This window comes from Ursus maritimus, unplaced genomic scaffold (genome assembly GCF_017311325.1).
Source record: "Ursus maritimus isolate PB19 unplaced genomic scaffold, ASM1731132v1 scaffold_6, whole genome shotgun sequence".
NCBI classification, from domain to species: domain Eukaryota; kingdom Metazoa; phylum Chordata; class Mammalia; order Carnivora; family Ursidae; genus Ursus; species Ursus maritimus.
This window is the reverse complement of record NW_024426774.1, coordinates 45060920-45077316: the sequence shown is the minus strand read 5'-3', so window position 1 is coordinate 45077316 and position 16397 is coordinate 45060920.

Below are 16397 nucleotides of genomic sequence, written 5' to 3'. Positions count from 1 at the left end.
AGAATCTCAAGCAGACTCAGTGCTGAGCACAGGGAGCTAGATGTGGGCTCGATCCCAGGACCCGAACCAAGATCATGACCTGAGCTGAAGGTAGATGCTTTATTGTCTGAGCCACCCAGGCACTCTAGCCATTTATTTATTTATTTATTTATTTATTTATGATTTTATTTATTTATGATTTTATTTATTTATTTGAGAGAGAGAGAGAGCACGCACACACAAGAATTGGGTGAGGGGCAGAGAAAGAAGCAGACTCCCTGCTGAGCAGGGAGCCTGATGTAGGACTTGATCCCAGGAATCCGGGATCATGACCTGAGCTGAAGGCAGATGCTTGACTGACTGAGCCATTCAGGTGCCCCACCTTTCCCCCTTTTGATGTAAGTCCCCAATTACCCAGCAAAATTTCTTACCCACCTCCATGTTTCCAGTCAAGTAATCATTCCTCTAACCTTATATTATTCATCCTAGCAGCATATTTGGACAGCACAGATCATGCCCCCTCCCTTTTGTGAAACCCTTTCTTAACTTAGCTTCTGGAATACCAAATTCTTAGTTCTTTTCCTACCTTACTAGTGACTCCTCATTTTCCTTTGCTGGATTATACTTGTATTCATAAACTGTAAAATTATACTGTCCTAGCAATTGATCCTTCTATATAATCTCTATAGTCATTCTTCAGATGATTTCATACTGTTTCATGACTCTGAATTTCACTTGCAATCAACAGATAATACATTTATATTTCCAGCCTCAACCTCTTCTCCAAACTACATATTCCTTTATCCAACTGACTTCTCAACTTTGTAAGAGAATCATAAGCAAAGGAGTTCTGTCTTTGTTCTGTAAGGAAATCTTCACCCAGAGTACTAATCAGTACTTCAAAATTAAAAAGTCCAAATTTGCCCACCTCTAAATTTGTTTCTTCCTCAGTCTTCCCATCATTGAACGGTAATCACATTTTTCTAGATAATTAGACAAATTCACTTAGCATCTTTCTTGACCCCTCCCTTTCTCTAATACACCCCATCCAAACCATCGGCAAATTATGTTGACAATTTTTCTGAAATATACCCAGAATCCAACTTTTGTCCCCACCCCCCACCGCTACCTTCACAATCCAAGGCACCATCATCTGCCTAGACTTAAAAATAGTTCCCTAGATATTCTCCATGTTTTCACTCTTGCTCTGCTATGGAATATGCTCCAAACAGCAGCAGCAGAGTGAGAGTTTTGAGTAGTGGATTGATGTCACCTTGCTGCATTACTGTCATTAGTCTCATGGTTCTCCATTGAATACCCCAAGTACACACATCTGCTCAAGGTTTTTGCACTAGATTTTCTTTCTGCCTGGAATGCTATTTTCCTAAATAGCTGAATGGTACTTTATTTTCTTCAAATCTCTGCTCACATATCACCTTATCAGCATTGTCTTTTTAAAAATTTCTTATATAAAATATCACATCCCCTACAGTAACTTTTTATCCATTCATTTTGCTTTATATTTCTTCATTGCATTTACCACCACTGTCAATATTGTATCTGTCTGTCTTCCCCAGAAAAATATACACTACAGACGAGCAGGGCTATTTTAATCTTGTCATCCCTCTAAGTTTTCAGTGCTGAGGTTCCTGCTTGGTAGCTCACAAAAGTCACTGCCTTTGGAGTTTTCAGTATATTGCTGTAAATTTAGTTTCAAACTAGGAAATTTTAATATAAAAAAATCTCACTCTGCATTCATTCAACAAATACACTAGGCAATCACATCATTAATTATTAATCAATTATTAATTATTCAACATTAATAAATTATTCAGAAAATATGCTTTTAAACTCAAATAAATACAAAAGACTTTGCTAAATACTGTTGGGAATACACACATAAATAAGACACCATTGTTTTTTTTAAAAACTACATAAATCAGTAAGCATCATTGGAGAAGAAAAATGATATAATGGGAACAGTCTAGAAATATTCCAAAGAGGGAAATAATTTATATATGGGCAAAGGACAGTTTTATAAAGCTTTGTTTCATAGCTAGCAATTGGACTAAGTCTCAGAAATAGCAATTCCATCACTTGCTAATCATACGATCTTTGATATTTTTTATCAAATAAACTTTAAACTTTTATTGATGTTTTGTTTTTAACTCTCTGATATTTAACTCTCTGATGAGTTCCCTCATCTATGTAATGGAGTGTTTTGTACATATTAAATGAGGAAAATGTTTGTAAAGCGTATAACCTAGTACCTGGCACTTAATAAGTTCTCAATTATTATTTTAATAGTAAGGATAATATAAACTAAATGAACAGCATGACAAGATTTGTCTTTGATGTCTTTTTTAAAGAAATAGCTATTACTTTAATAGTAAGGAAAAATAACACAAGCTATTATTAAAAAGAAGATAAAACAGTTTCTATTTTGTAGTGGTCATTTTTCTATATGACCAACATACTTCATAAGTTTTCTACTGTTCTTCAAAAGATCTCCAACTAATGCAGATAGAATTGCCAGATTTAGCAAATAAAAAACATAAGATTCGCAATTAAATTTGAATTTCAGATGAGCAAAAATTATTTTGCATATAAGTATGTACCAAATATTACATGAGACATGGTTATACTTAAATTTTGTTTTTGTTAACTGAACTTCAAATTTAATTGGGATGCCTAAGAGTATCCCTAAATATAATCCCTGGTTTTATTTTTTAACTTAAACAGTGGTATGCTGATAAACAGGCTCATCACACACACACACACACACACACACACACACACACACACACACACAGACCTTAAATGCTGTTTGCCAAGTTCATCTATTGAGCTGATGATAGTGGCCAGCTCTGATCTACCACTGAAGGGAATTCAGAAAACTTAGAAGGAGTTTTAGAAATCAAATTAGGATCCATTTAATACAGAGAACAGGGATTTGCAAACTATGGCCTGTGGGCTAAATCTTGTCCATAGCCTTTTTTGACACAACCCTCTGGTTAAGAATGGTTTTTATATATATTTTATTTTATATTTTAATTTATAAACAAAGAATGACATGCAGAGAACTTCTATAGCCCACAAAGCTTAAAATATTTGTTATCTGGCCCTTACATAAGAAAAAGTTTGTCAACTCATGAATAGAGGAAGAAACTCATCATGACTCAATCATTTAGTGAATAATTATTCAGAGTCAACCAGGTTGCAGAAACCCTGCCAGGTGCCTTAATCTAATAGTGTAATATGAAAAAGGAGAAAGATATTCAATTGAATAAAGATTGAAATAAATCTATAAGCACTAAAATAAATCTATATGGAAGTACACATCACTATGTAAACAAGTTATGATTCTAAAGTTAGGTAATTTTGACTTTTTTTTAGTACATTTTAATAATTTAGCTCTGCCAACTATGGAAATCTATTTTCTGATATTTATTTATGTTTAGTAAACTGGCATTTTATTTTTTATTTTTTTTATTCATTTTTAAGGATTTATTTATTTATTTTAGAAGGGGAGGGGCAGAGGGAGAGGGAAATAGACTCTCAAACAGACTCCTTGCTGGGCACGGAGCCCAGAGCAGGGCTCCATCTCCAGACCCTGAATTTTAGAAATCAAGTTATGAAATTTACTTTTCATGTACTTTTGCATTTCTTCTAGATTATTCTATTGTTCAGAGTTTTCAAAGAAATTTGAGCAGGGCAATGTTATTACATGTATATTACCCCCAGAATGATCATCATGACCTTCCAGGACAACTTCTTTTATCTAACATGCATGTTCCAGCAGGACACATATTGAGTGGTAAAACATTAATGGGAAAACAAAACAAACAAAACACTCAGGCCGCCAGAACTGTCTATCTACTCTGCTTAAAAATGTGATATTAGATATTATTGCACAATATATGACCTCTCTCTTTACGCAAACCTAATACATTTTCCCAAGTCACGTACTTCTTTATTTCTTTAACATTTTATATTAAAATTAAAGAATTTATTACTCATATAACATTAGTATTTCTGTCTATGTACAGAATTTGAGTCCTTAAATTCTACTTAATACATGTTTTTCCATGTCTGTCATGAAAGGTATGCCCTCACAGAGCAACTCTGGAGACTTCAGAGACTGATTCCAAATATTGCCCTGTTTGGCTAGAGTGACCTTCTTATGAGTCTCATGTTTTTCTTTTGCATCTTTAGAACAAAGTCTGAGTCCTTTTTCCCCAGGCACCTAAGCCCATAATTGTATAGCCCTAAGATCTTATGCCTGCTTTCATCTGACCTTTTACTCTATGTACATGGATTGAACATAAGAGAGGAAATCTCTGAACTCTCATTATTTTACCAATGGCAGATGTGGCCTAATCTTAGTTTTATAAAATGCAACATGAATATGCTGTCACAAACATTCAATAATTACATGTTAGGGTCTTTTTTACTGCTAACTTGGAAACTGAAGAGAAAAAAACAAAATGTACATAATGTAAACGGTTCTTCAAGGCATGGAACCCACTTATATTTTAAAATCACATTATTTCTCATGTTTGCAGTTGAATGAAAATTTTTTTAAGTTCTGACGTGATTGTCAGATGAATACGATGAGCTCAATTATTCGACTTTAGAAAGTGTGGCAAAACTTAACAAGAAAAAAATTCTTTTTTTTCCCCAAAGATTTTATTTATTTATTTGAGAGAGAGAGCACATGCACAAGAGCAGGGTGAGGGGCAGAGGGAGAAGTAGACTCCCCAACTGAGCAATGAGCTTGATATGGGGCTCAATCCTGGGACTCTGGGACCATGACCTGAGCCGAAGGCAGATGCTTAACCGACTGAGCCACCCAAGCGCCCTAAAAAAAAAAAATCCTCAAAAAATTTAATATGTGCAAAATAGATAGTTGAATAAATTGTATTGCTTGAGAGTGTTGAGTTTTCTTGGATGAATCATTGGTAGGAAGTTTACCTTTTGGGGGTCACAAATCTTATAACAAATTAGTATCTTAAACTTACTCCTCTTGTAGAAATAAAATAGTGTTTAGGAAGTATCTGGGAGCTTGGGCCTTGCTAAAAATGTTTTAAAAGGTTAAAACCTAGCAATTTGCTCTCCTTTCTCCCCAGTCTTTAATCTTCCTTGGCACAGTTCTAATTGGCAGACTAGTTGTACAGCTGCTTTTTGAAACAACCCGTAACTGGGCCTCAGGGGTCCTTCTCACCCCCAGCTGGGTTATAACAGAAAAGTTAAAATACTGAACTCTATAAAATTCAGAGTTGACATTTCTTAATTTTTTTTCTTTAATAGTACAAATACTGCAGTATCTTGGAATCACACTTGTATCTAACGTGCTTACATATTATTTTGATGTTTCTATATATTTTAATGTAATATTTTGATCTTTTAATTTTATATATTACAAATGCTATATTTTCAAGTTTTCTTTATCTCAAATTCTCTGTACTTTGCAAAATTTCAATGTTTTTGCTCACTAATAAATATAATTGCTTACCAATCAAGAATATTTTATTAATAGTGTTCTTTTGTAAATCAAAACCTCAGAGAAGAGCTCCTAAAAGTTGCCTGGTAACTATTTGACTTCTTTAATTATCTTCAGAGTAACAAGTATGTGTCAAATATAAAGTACATGATGTGTCTGACAGTATAATAGCCACATCTATTGAACTGGGTCATGAAAAACCAGATCAAATAAAGAACATATATGTCCTTGCAGTTTCCATATTTCTAACATTCTGTGCAGACTCTTCAGAGGAACCTTAGCTGATATTAGAAGATGGTATTAGAAGATGATATTAGAAGATGATATTAGAAGATCCTAAAAGGGCTAATTTTACTCCTTGAAAAAGACACTTTTCTCCTTGGCTCACAAAACCAAATCACTGTAATGACCTCACATAATCTGTAACTATAGTCTGGATGTGGCCTCAGGCAGAATATTTCTCTGAGTGTAAAAAAACCAACCTTGGTTGGTTTCTCGTAGGAGGTAGGATTAAAAAGTGAGTGTGTATATTCAAAGGAACTTATGATTATAACAGATTTAAGAATATCATGGTTCATATGCTGAAATCTGTTACTTACACACTTACAGTACCAATTAGACTGATTAGAACAGTGATCCTAACCTTAGCTGTAAAGCAGAATCTACAAGGTAGATTTTAGTAAATATCCAGAGCTGAAACTCTGTTGAGACTAATTCATCTAGAATCTCTGGAGCCTGGGACTTGGGCATTAATACCCTTAAAAAAAGTGCCCTAGTGATTCTCATCAGTACCCAGGATCAAAACCACAGCATTAGAGGCTGTGCCTGGTGCTCAAGTTTCTGGGATTTTCAACTGTAGTTGTATATTAGAAATACCAAGGAAGCTTTTGTTGTTCTTACTGTTTAGTACTAACGCAGGAGTTCCGCCTCCACCAAATATACATAAATTTGTTAAAAGCCTAGCTCCCAACATAACAACAAGAAAAGCCAAATGGACTACACAAAATAAAGCTTTCTTCAACCCAGATTACTGAGGTCACAAGGCCACAACACAGATGGAAATCCAAGAACCTCCATACCATGATCCAATGGAAATGGTTTGCAAACACTGGCTAACTTACTGCAGAGGAAAAGACCCAGAATGCCCTGCTAGCAAGTAAGAAGAATTGACCTCCCAATTTTAATGAACTTCTGAAGGTTTCCTGTAAGCCATAATGAGAGTATAGAATCACTGGAAGCAGGAGACACAGGGAGTTCACACCCACTCAGGGGCTCTTCTCCATGAATCTCTACTCAGTTCTCATGAATAAGACTCGGAACAGAATGGGAGCCTGGAGAGAGCCTCATTGGGTGGGGTAAACCTGGAGGAGGATGACAGGAAGTGTACAGAGCTCCACCAAGAACCTTCTCTTCTACTGTACAAAAGCTCCAGGCTGCCTGGGCAGGGGCAGAAAACCCCACTGCCCCAGGCCACAGATAAGTACCATTGTGACCTAGTGAAAAGCAAAAGAAAAAAATAACTCTCTCACTAGAGGTGGGACAATTTGGGTCCAGAAATTATACCAATACCATGGGCAGTCTCCTAACATTGGAGAAAAGCAGGACATTCTTGTCTCTCAAAAGAACCCAAGAAATAAGAGTTTGTCTGCTACCTGGAGGAGACATGGCAACGGAAAGCACCACTTCAAAGACAAAGGCAGAGAGTACCTGCCTAACACTGAACCTGGATCATGAAAATGGATCTGCCCTTGTTCCCCTGTGTCTCCCCACAAAACCATGCTAGCAATTACCAAGTAACAAGCAACAGCAATCTACTGCTGGAAGAGGGTAAATAGTATGCAGACAGATCCACGCAGAATAAATATAAAAAATAAAACACTGCTAGCCACATTATATTCAAATAGCTTATAACCAAAGATAAAGAGTTAATCTTATAGGCAGTCATTAAAAAGAAAGAATAAATATCATACGCTGATTGAAAATCAACAGCAAGAATTAGAGCAGATTTCTGATCAAAAACTATGCAAACCAGAAGGCAAAAACTGACATCATTAACGTAATGACACAAACAAAAAGGCAAACCAAGATATTCTATTTAGGAAAAATAAATTTTAAAATTAAAATAAATATTTTTAGACAAACCAGTGCTAAGAAAATTCATTACCAGCATATCTGCACTATAAAAAATGTTAAAAAAAATTCTTCAGACAGAAGGAATATAATATCAGAGAGAAGTCTGAAATAAAGAGCTCCAGAAATTGTCTCAATAAATAGAGAAGATATTTTTATTCTTATTTTGAATCACTCTATATATAATTGTCCAAGCAAAACATTTTTTAAGTTATTATTTAAATTCCAGTTAGTTAACATATGGTGTAATATTGGTTTCAGGAGTAGAATTTAGTGATTCATCACTTACATATCCAAGCAAAATTAATGGCAATGCATTGTAGATTTATTGCATATGTAAAAATAAAACACATGGCAACAATAATAATAAAGAGAAGAGGGAGGAAATGTAAACATACTGCTGTGTATACTTGTGTATATTGTATGAAGTTGTATAATATTATTTGAATGCGGACTGTGATAAAGAGATAAATAAGAAGCCAATATTGTATGTAGTTAAAATGGAAGAATAAAAAATATACTCAATAATTTTAAAAGCAGGCAGTAAAAGAAGGAAATTAGAACAGAGGACATATAGAACAAACAGAAAACTATTAGTCAGCGATCTGCTGGACTTTAAACCAACCATACCAATAGTTGCAAATGCAAATGGTCTAAATAGAGTAATTAAGAAAGAAATTATCAGATTTGATAAAAACACAAGACTCAACTATATGCTGTCCACAGAAAAGTCACTTTAAACATAAAATTATAGATTGATTAAAGGTAAAAGAATGGGAAAGGAAAACAAAAAGGAATAAAAGAATGGGAAAAAAGTGAGGGGGATTAAATAAACTCTTCAGTTATAAAATAAATCAATCATGGGATGTACTATATGGCATAGGAAATATAGTCAATAATATCATAATTTTGTATGATGACAGATGGTAACTAGATTTATTGTGGGGATCATTTCATAATGTATGAAAATATCATATCACTACAATGTACACTTGAAACTAATGGGATATTGTAATTCAATTATAAATTAATAAAAATTGAATATCAAAAGCAAAAAAAAGGGAGTGTATATCACAAATATTAATTTAAATGGAAGATTGAGTATCTATATTAATAACATAGGCATATCATCAGGGATAATAAAAGTTATTCCAGAATGATAAAGAGGTCAATCTATCCAGAAGATATAATAATCTTAAACATTTTTGCACCTACTAACAGGACTTCAGAATTCATAGAGCAAAAACTAGTGAAATTGAAAGCAGATAAAAATAATCTACAGGTTTGGAGACTTCAATTCTTCTCTCTGTTATATAGAAGTTCAAATATATGACATATGATATATATAGTTTTATATATATGTGATAGTTATTTTTATGTGTCCATTTGACTGGGCTAAGGGATGCCTAGATAGCCGGTAAAATATTATTTCTTATTTTTGGGTGTTTCTGTGAGCATCCGTCCTGAAAAGATTAGTATTTGAATCAGTAGAAGAAGTAAAGAAGTATGTCCTCACTAATATAGGTGGGCAGCATCCAATCTGTTAAAGGCTTAAACAAAAAAGCAAAAGAAGGGTGAATTTGCTCTCTCTGCTTGAGCTGAGACATTTATTTTCTTTTGCCCTTGGACGTAAGCACTCCTGGTTCACAGGATTTCATATTCAGACTGGGACTTACACCATCGGCCCATGATTTACCATATATGCAAATGTTTACTTTGGGGCTCTCTATCCTATTCATTGGCCTATAATATGTCTATATTTGTACCAGTACCACACTGTTTTGATCACTGTAGCTTTATAATAAGTTTGGAAATCTGGAAGTGTGTCACTTCCAAATTTGTTCTTTTTCAAGACTATTTTGGCTATTCAGGGTCTATTGAAATTCCATATGCATTTTAGGAGGGATTACCCTATTTCTGTGAAAAAACTCATTGGGATTTCAATGGAGATTGCACTGAACCTGCAAATTGCTTTGGATAGTATTGACATCAACAATATTAAGTGACAATGAGTTTTTGGATATGACACCAGAAACACAGGCAACAAAAGCAAATATAATATAATTTGGGCTACATGAAAATCAAATATTTGGTACATTAAAGGACACAATCAGCAAAGTGAAAAGGCAACCTAGGGAGTAAGAGAACATATTTGCAAATCAGCTATAGGATAAGAGATGAATTTCCATAATATACAAAGAATTACAACTCAAGGACAAAAAAAATCTGATTAAAAATAGGCAAAGGACTTGAATAGATGTATCTCTGAAGAAGATATACAAATGGCCAATAAGCACATGAAAAGATGTTCAGCATCCCTAATCATTAGGAAAACACAATTCAAAACCAAAATGAGATATCACCTCATACCCATTAGGATGGCTACTGTCTTAAAACAAAAGCAAAAACAAAAGCAAAAAGAGAAAATAAAAGTATTGGTGAGGATACGGAAAAATTGGAATCCTTGTGCACTGTTTATGGGAATATAAAATTATGCAGCTACTGTGGAAAACAATATGATGGTTCCTTAAAAAATTAAAAATTGAATTTTCATATGATCTAACAAGACCCGTTTCTGGGTATACACCCCAAACATCTGAAGCAAGGTCTTAAAAATGTAGTTGCACACCCATGTTTATAGCAGCATTATTCACAATAACCAAAAGCTGAAAGCAATCCATGTGTCTATCAATGGATGAAAGGATAAACAAATATGGTATATACATACACTGGAATATATTTAGCTTTTAAAAAGGAAGGAAATTCTGACATGTGCTACAACATGGATGAATCTTAAGGACATTTTGCTAGGTGAAATAAGCCAGTCACAGTAAGACAAATATATCCATTTATGTGAGGTAGTTAGAATACTAAAATTCATAAAATAGAAAATAGAATTGTGGTTGCCACACTCTATTGGGGAGGGGGAATATGAGCTGTTACTCAATGGGTATAGAGTTACAGTTTTGTAAGATGTGAAGTGTTCTAGAGATGGGTTGCACAACAACGTGAATATACTTAACCCTACTGACGTATAGGCTTAAAATTGGTTAAATGGTACTTTTTACGTACATTTTACTACAATTAAAATCTTATTTTAAAAAGTGCTATATCCTTTGAAATAAAGGATTAACATCTCTTTTCAGTTTTAATTATACTTTAATGTTATTACCAATAACAGACACTTCTATGTTTTAAAGGAAATTTGCAGGACCCAACTGGGAACAAATATATGAGGAGATGGTTAGATACCTAAAAATAAAGACTATGGCAAGCAGTTTCTGAAACGATTCCAATCATGCCCTCCATTGTGATATTCATGCTTTCATGTCATCCCCTCTTCTTGAGTGTGGGCTGGACCCAGAGGCTCATAATAACAGCATGTGGAGAAAGTGATAAGATGGCATTTTTAAGATTAGGTCACAAAACACTATAACTCTCCTCCTATTTTCTCTCACAGACACTCTCTCTCACACAAACTCTCTCTCTGCCTCTTCTCACTTGCTCACTCTGATGAAGCATGTTGCAATGTTTTTAATTGCCCTATGAAGAGGCTCACAGGCAAAGAATTGTGGGCCAGTAACAAGCAAAGAATTCAAGTTCTCAGACTGAAGTCCACAAAGAAATAAATCCTGTCAACATCTACATGATACCCTTGGAGATGAATCCTTTTCTCAGTAAAGCCTTGATATGACTCCTACTTTGTCTGAACCCTTGAGAGGCCCTAAGACCCAGAGGACCCAGCCAAGCTAAGCCCAGATTCCTGACCCACCTAAACTGCAAAATTATAGTTTTTTAAGCCACTAAATTTGGGGATGTTTTGCTACATCAAAATAGGAAATTACTATATGGCAAATGCCATTGAGCGAGACAAAAAAAAAAAAAAAGAAAGAAAAGAAAAGAAAAGAAAAAAAAAAAGGCTAGGATGCTAAGGGATTATGAAAAGTTTCGAAGAAACCAATAATCCCCAAGGGTAAGGAGACAGGAAGAAATAATCCCTAAAAGGTGAAACTCAGCATGTTCCTGAAGTTAGAAATTAGTGATGTTCAAAATCATATTTTGGGGGAGGAAAACAAAAACCAACTACGTTTATTTTAAACACATTTTTGTCATAGTTTCTAGCATCACCATGGACCAGTCTACATGATTTCTTCCTCAGAGTGAACTAGCTCTCAATTTAGTTGATGAGATTATTTTTAAATCTACATAAACGTTATGTGTATTTGGGGTTTTGAAGCTGTGGAATGAGAAGAAATGGAAAGAATCAAAGCAGCTTTCTCAATCATTAGTAGAGATATCTGTCTCTAGTTTCTGAATGAACACTGGGGTTGTCAAGAAACATTCGGACTGCATGAATACTATCCCTGGAATCTCACAAGAGAAAATCCAGTCCTTACTCAATGCCAGAAAGGTACATTGGTCAACCACAAAACATGATCAGCCAGTTCCATTAATCTTAAATGCCACTAAGTTCTCTGTAAATCCTGAGCTGAATTATTTATCTTCTTTGGGTTTTGCCAATGCCTGCTTTGACTAGCCAACTTTAGTGATGAGTAGGCAAAGCTTCCTTCAGTTAAACATTTTCAAATGACGAAATAAACTGTTCCATTAGATTCAGTGGCTGATCAACAGTTTATATTCTCCTACAATTGAATTGCTAAGCATTTCGAAGACATGTCCATCTGAATGTGCTTTCAAATCTCTGCTTCCCCATAAACTGGGAATTAGGCAAGATACTTCACGAGCTCCATAATATGGCCAGCATGATGGAAGGACTCAGAAGGTACAAGTTCAAATCTAGCTCCATTTCTCACATACACACATACCACAAAGGTAAATAAGTAAAACGCTATATAAATGGACAACATTGTGAGCCTGTGTTATTCAAATTGCGACATGTAACTAATAACATTAAAATTAAAATTAAATTAGGGGCACCTGGGTGGCACGGTCAGTAAGAGTCCAATGCCTGCTTTTGGCTCAGGTCGTGATCTCAGGGTTATGAGATCAAGCCTTCTGTCAGGCTCTGCACTCAGCACTGAGTCTGCTTGAGACTCTCTCTCCTCTGCCCCTCCCCCTGTGCTCTCTCCCTTTCTCTCTCTCTCTCTTTCAAATAAATAAATCTTTAAAAATTAAATTAAATTAAGTATTTTACTCCTCAGTAACACGAAACATTTTAAGTGTTCAATAGCCATATGAGTCTAGTAGCTACTGAATTGGGCCACAGAAGTATAGACGCTCCCATCATCACAGAAAGCTCTATTGTACAAAGCTTCCTTAAACATCACCCTTTTTGGTTTTCCTACTTTAAAAATGAAGATCAAAATCCCTGCCTGCCTCACAATATAGATAAGATGATCAAATGTGATAATTTTTTTAAAAGTTCTTTACATATACACAACATATTATCATTATCATTGTTCCCATTACTTTGATTTTTTTTTTATCAGTAAAAATATGACACCTCTGGATGAAATGACAGGACTATTCTCAGAGGCAAATATGACCAGCTTATAAAGAAGTATTTGCAAAATGTGATGTTTTATACTTATATTCATAAATTACTATTTTAAAAATATTTTCCCCAAGTTTTTATTTAAATTTCAGTTAGTTAACATACAGTGTAGTGTTAGTTTCAGAAGTAGAATTTAGTGATTCATCACTTCCATACAACACCCCAGTGCTCACAATGAGTGCCCTCCTTAATCCCTATCACCTGTTTAACCCATCCCTCCACCTACTTTCCTTCTGGTAATCATCAGTTTGTTCTCTACAGTTAAAAGTCTGTTTCTTGGTTTGCCTCTGTCTCTCTTTTTTCCCCTTTGCTTGTTTGTTTTGTTCCTTAAATTCCACATATGAGTGAAATCATATGGTATTTGTCTTTGTCTCTGACTGACTTATTTCACTTAGCATAATACACTCTAGCTCCATCCACATCATTGGAAATGGCAAGATTTTATTCTTTTTATGGCTGAGTAATATTTCAAAACAAATATAATCCAGTTAAAAATGGGCAGAAGACATGAATAGACATTTTTCCAGAGAAGAAATACAGATGGCTAGCAGACACATCACTCATCATTAGGGAAATACAAATTAAAACCACAATGAGAGATCACTTCACACTGTTCAGAATGGCTAAAATTAACAACACAAGAAACAAGGATGCAGAGAAAGGGGAACCCTGTTACACAGTATGGAGGTTCCTCAAAAAGTTAAAAATAGAACTACCCTACAATCCAGCAATTGCACTACTAGTCATTTACCCAAAGATACAAAAATACTAATTTGAAAGGATACATGCACCCCAATGTTTATAGCAACATTATTGACAATAGCCAAATTATGGAAAGAGCCCAAGTATCTATTGACTGATGAATGGATAAAGAAGATGCAATATATACACACAATGGAATATTTCTCAGACATCAAAGTATTTTTAAAATCACTTTTTTACCATTTTAATCAATGCAATTTTTACTGTATTTTCTAAATATAAAATCTTCTAATAGGGTGATATTTTAAAAAATGATACTTATTGGTGTGCACATAATATTTCAATTAACAGAATTATAGAAGTGTGACATACATTGTTTTTAATGATATAATAATCGCTTGAAAATACATTCAAATTAACAAATCATTTTAAATTAATGAATTATTAGGGTACCTGAAATTAAAACAAAATATAACTTACTGAGGAATGGGAAATATGCAATGTACAAAAACGAGTACCTGCAACTTTTATGCACTTGAAACTTGATGTAGGTGAGCTGAATGATCACAAAATCACACCAGTACATGACCTGTTGAAACACTTTCTCTTCCTTTTTGTTTAGAAACCTGAAAAAATCTTTCTTCCATTTTCTAGTTTCTAGCAATGGTATCTTTCAGACAGGTATTTTAAGAATAATAGGTCTATTTGTTCTTCATATATAGCACTCAGAATAGAATTACTTTGCAGAATCCATTGCTGTTTTGAAGATACTGTGCCTGAAAGTTACAAACCACCTAATAAATCTAAGCAGGATCTGAGCTTTTATAACTTAGGCGCTCACCACATCTCCCAGTACTCCTGTTACTCTGCTAACATTTTGTGATGGTTAAGAAGCTAGAGAGAAAATTTTGAACACAAGTGTCAGAATAAGGTATTCTTCCAATAATATGTGCATGGGTAATACTAAACAAAAACTATTAGGTTTACATCTGTAATTAAGAATGTTGCCCACAATGCCTAGGTGGCTCAGTTGGTTAAGTGTCCAAATCCTGATTTTGGCTCAGGTCATGATCTCAGGGTCTTGAGATTGAGCCCCACATTGAGCTCTGTGCTGGGCATGGAGCCTGCTTAAGATTCTCTCTCTCCCTCTACCCCTCCCCTGTGCTCTCTCTCTAAAAAAAAAAAAAAAAAAAAAAAATGTTGCTAACAAAAATTGATATTAATTAATATTTTGAAACTGTGCTTTTGTGGCACCTGGGTCACTCACTTGGTTAAGCATCTGCCTTCGGCTCAGGTCATGATCCCAGGGTCCTGGGATTGAGCCCCAGGTCGGGCTCCCTGCTCAGCAGAGAGCCTGCTTCTCCCTTTCCCTGTGCCTGCCACTCTGCCTCCTTGTGCTCTCTATATCTCTGTTAAATAAATAAATAAAATCTTTAAAAAAAAAAAAAAAGAAGAAGAAATTGTGTTTTTACGTTTAGTACTTCCTATAAAACCATTTGGTCATTTTAATATAATAGCTTTTATATTAATTATAAATGAACACACTTTATAATTTACATTAATCATTAATATACTTTATAATTTATAATAATAATTGAATGGCTATACTGATATATGCATTATATTAATAAAATTAACATATTAATATAAATTAATAAATTATTATATATGATATTAATTATATTACCTATCAATATGTTAAATTATTTTAACTTTGGAGACAGTTTTCCTTTGAAATTTGTTCATTCTAGGTCACCAGGAACAATTATCATTAGATATTCAAATACAATTTTTGAAAATTGCTGGAACATTTTATATATACATTATGTAAATATACTACTTATATATAAATTTATATATACATTATTTTCTTTATATATTTACTTATGTTTTATTCATAGTTCTTAAATTATGTATATATAAGTTAAAATTTTTTATTTGAATATAGTTGACACACAACATTACATTACTACCAGGTCTACAACATATTGATTCAACTTTGCTATACATTATGGTATGCGCACAAGTGTAGCTACCATTTGTCACCATACAATGCTATTATAATATCATTGACTACATTCCCTATGGTGTCCCTTTTATTACCATGACTTATTCATTCTATAACTATTTTTATAAATATATAAAATGTACATGTATGCATTCATTTGTAAAATAAAACCATGAACACAAAAAAGTGTGCTGGGTATAGATATGTACTTATATATACTCATTGCAAATTAAAATATGGGCACAAAATCAGATTTATATAGTTGAAAAGCATGTACATAAAATATTGATACCGAATAAAGATAATTATTATAGACCCCATCCAACTGGAATAAAAATGATTACTTTCTATGTCATCAAAACCATGCTTCCTAGAAAATCAATTCTAAGTACCATTTGAGCCCGAAATCCATGAAGTAGTCTCGAATGTGCTGGGTATAGATATGTACTTATATATACTCATTGCAAATTAAAATATGGGCACAAAATCAGATTTATATAGTTGAAAAGCATGTACATAAAATATTGATACCGAATAAAGATAATTATTATAGACCCCAT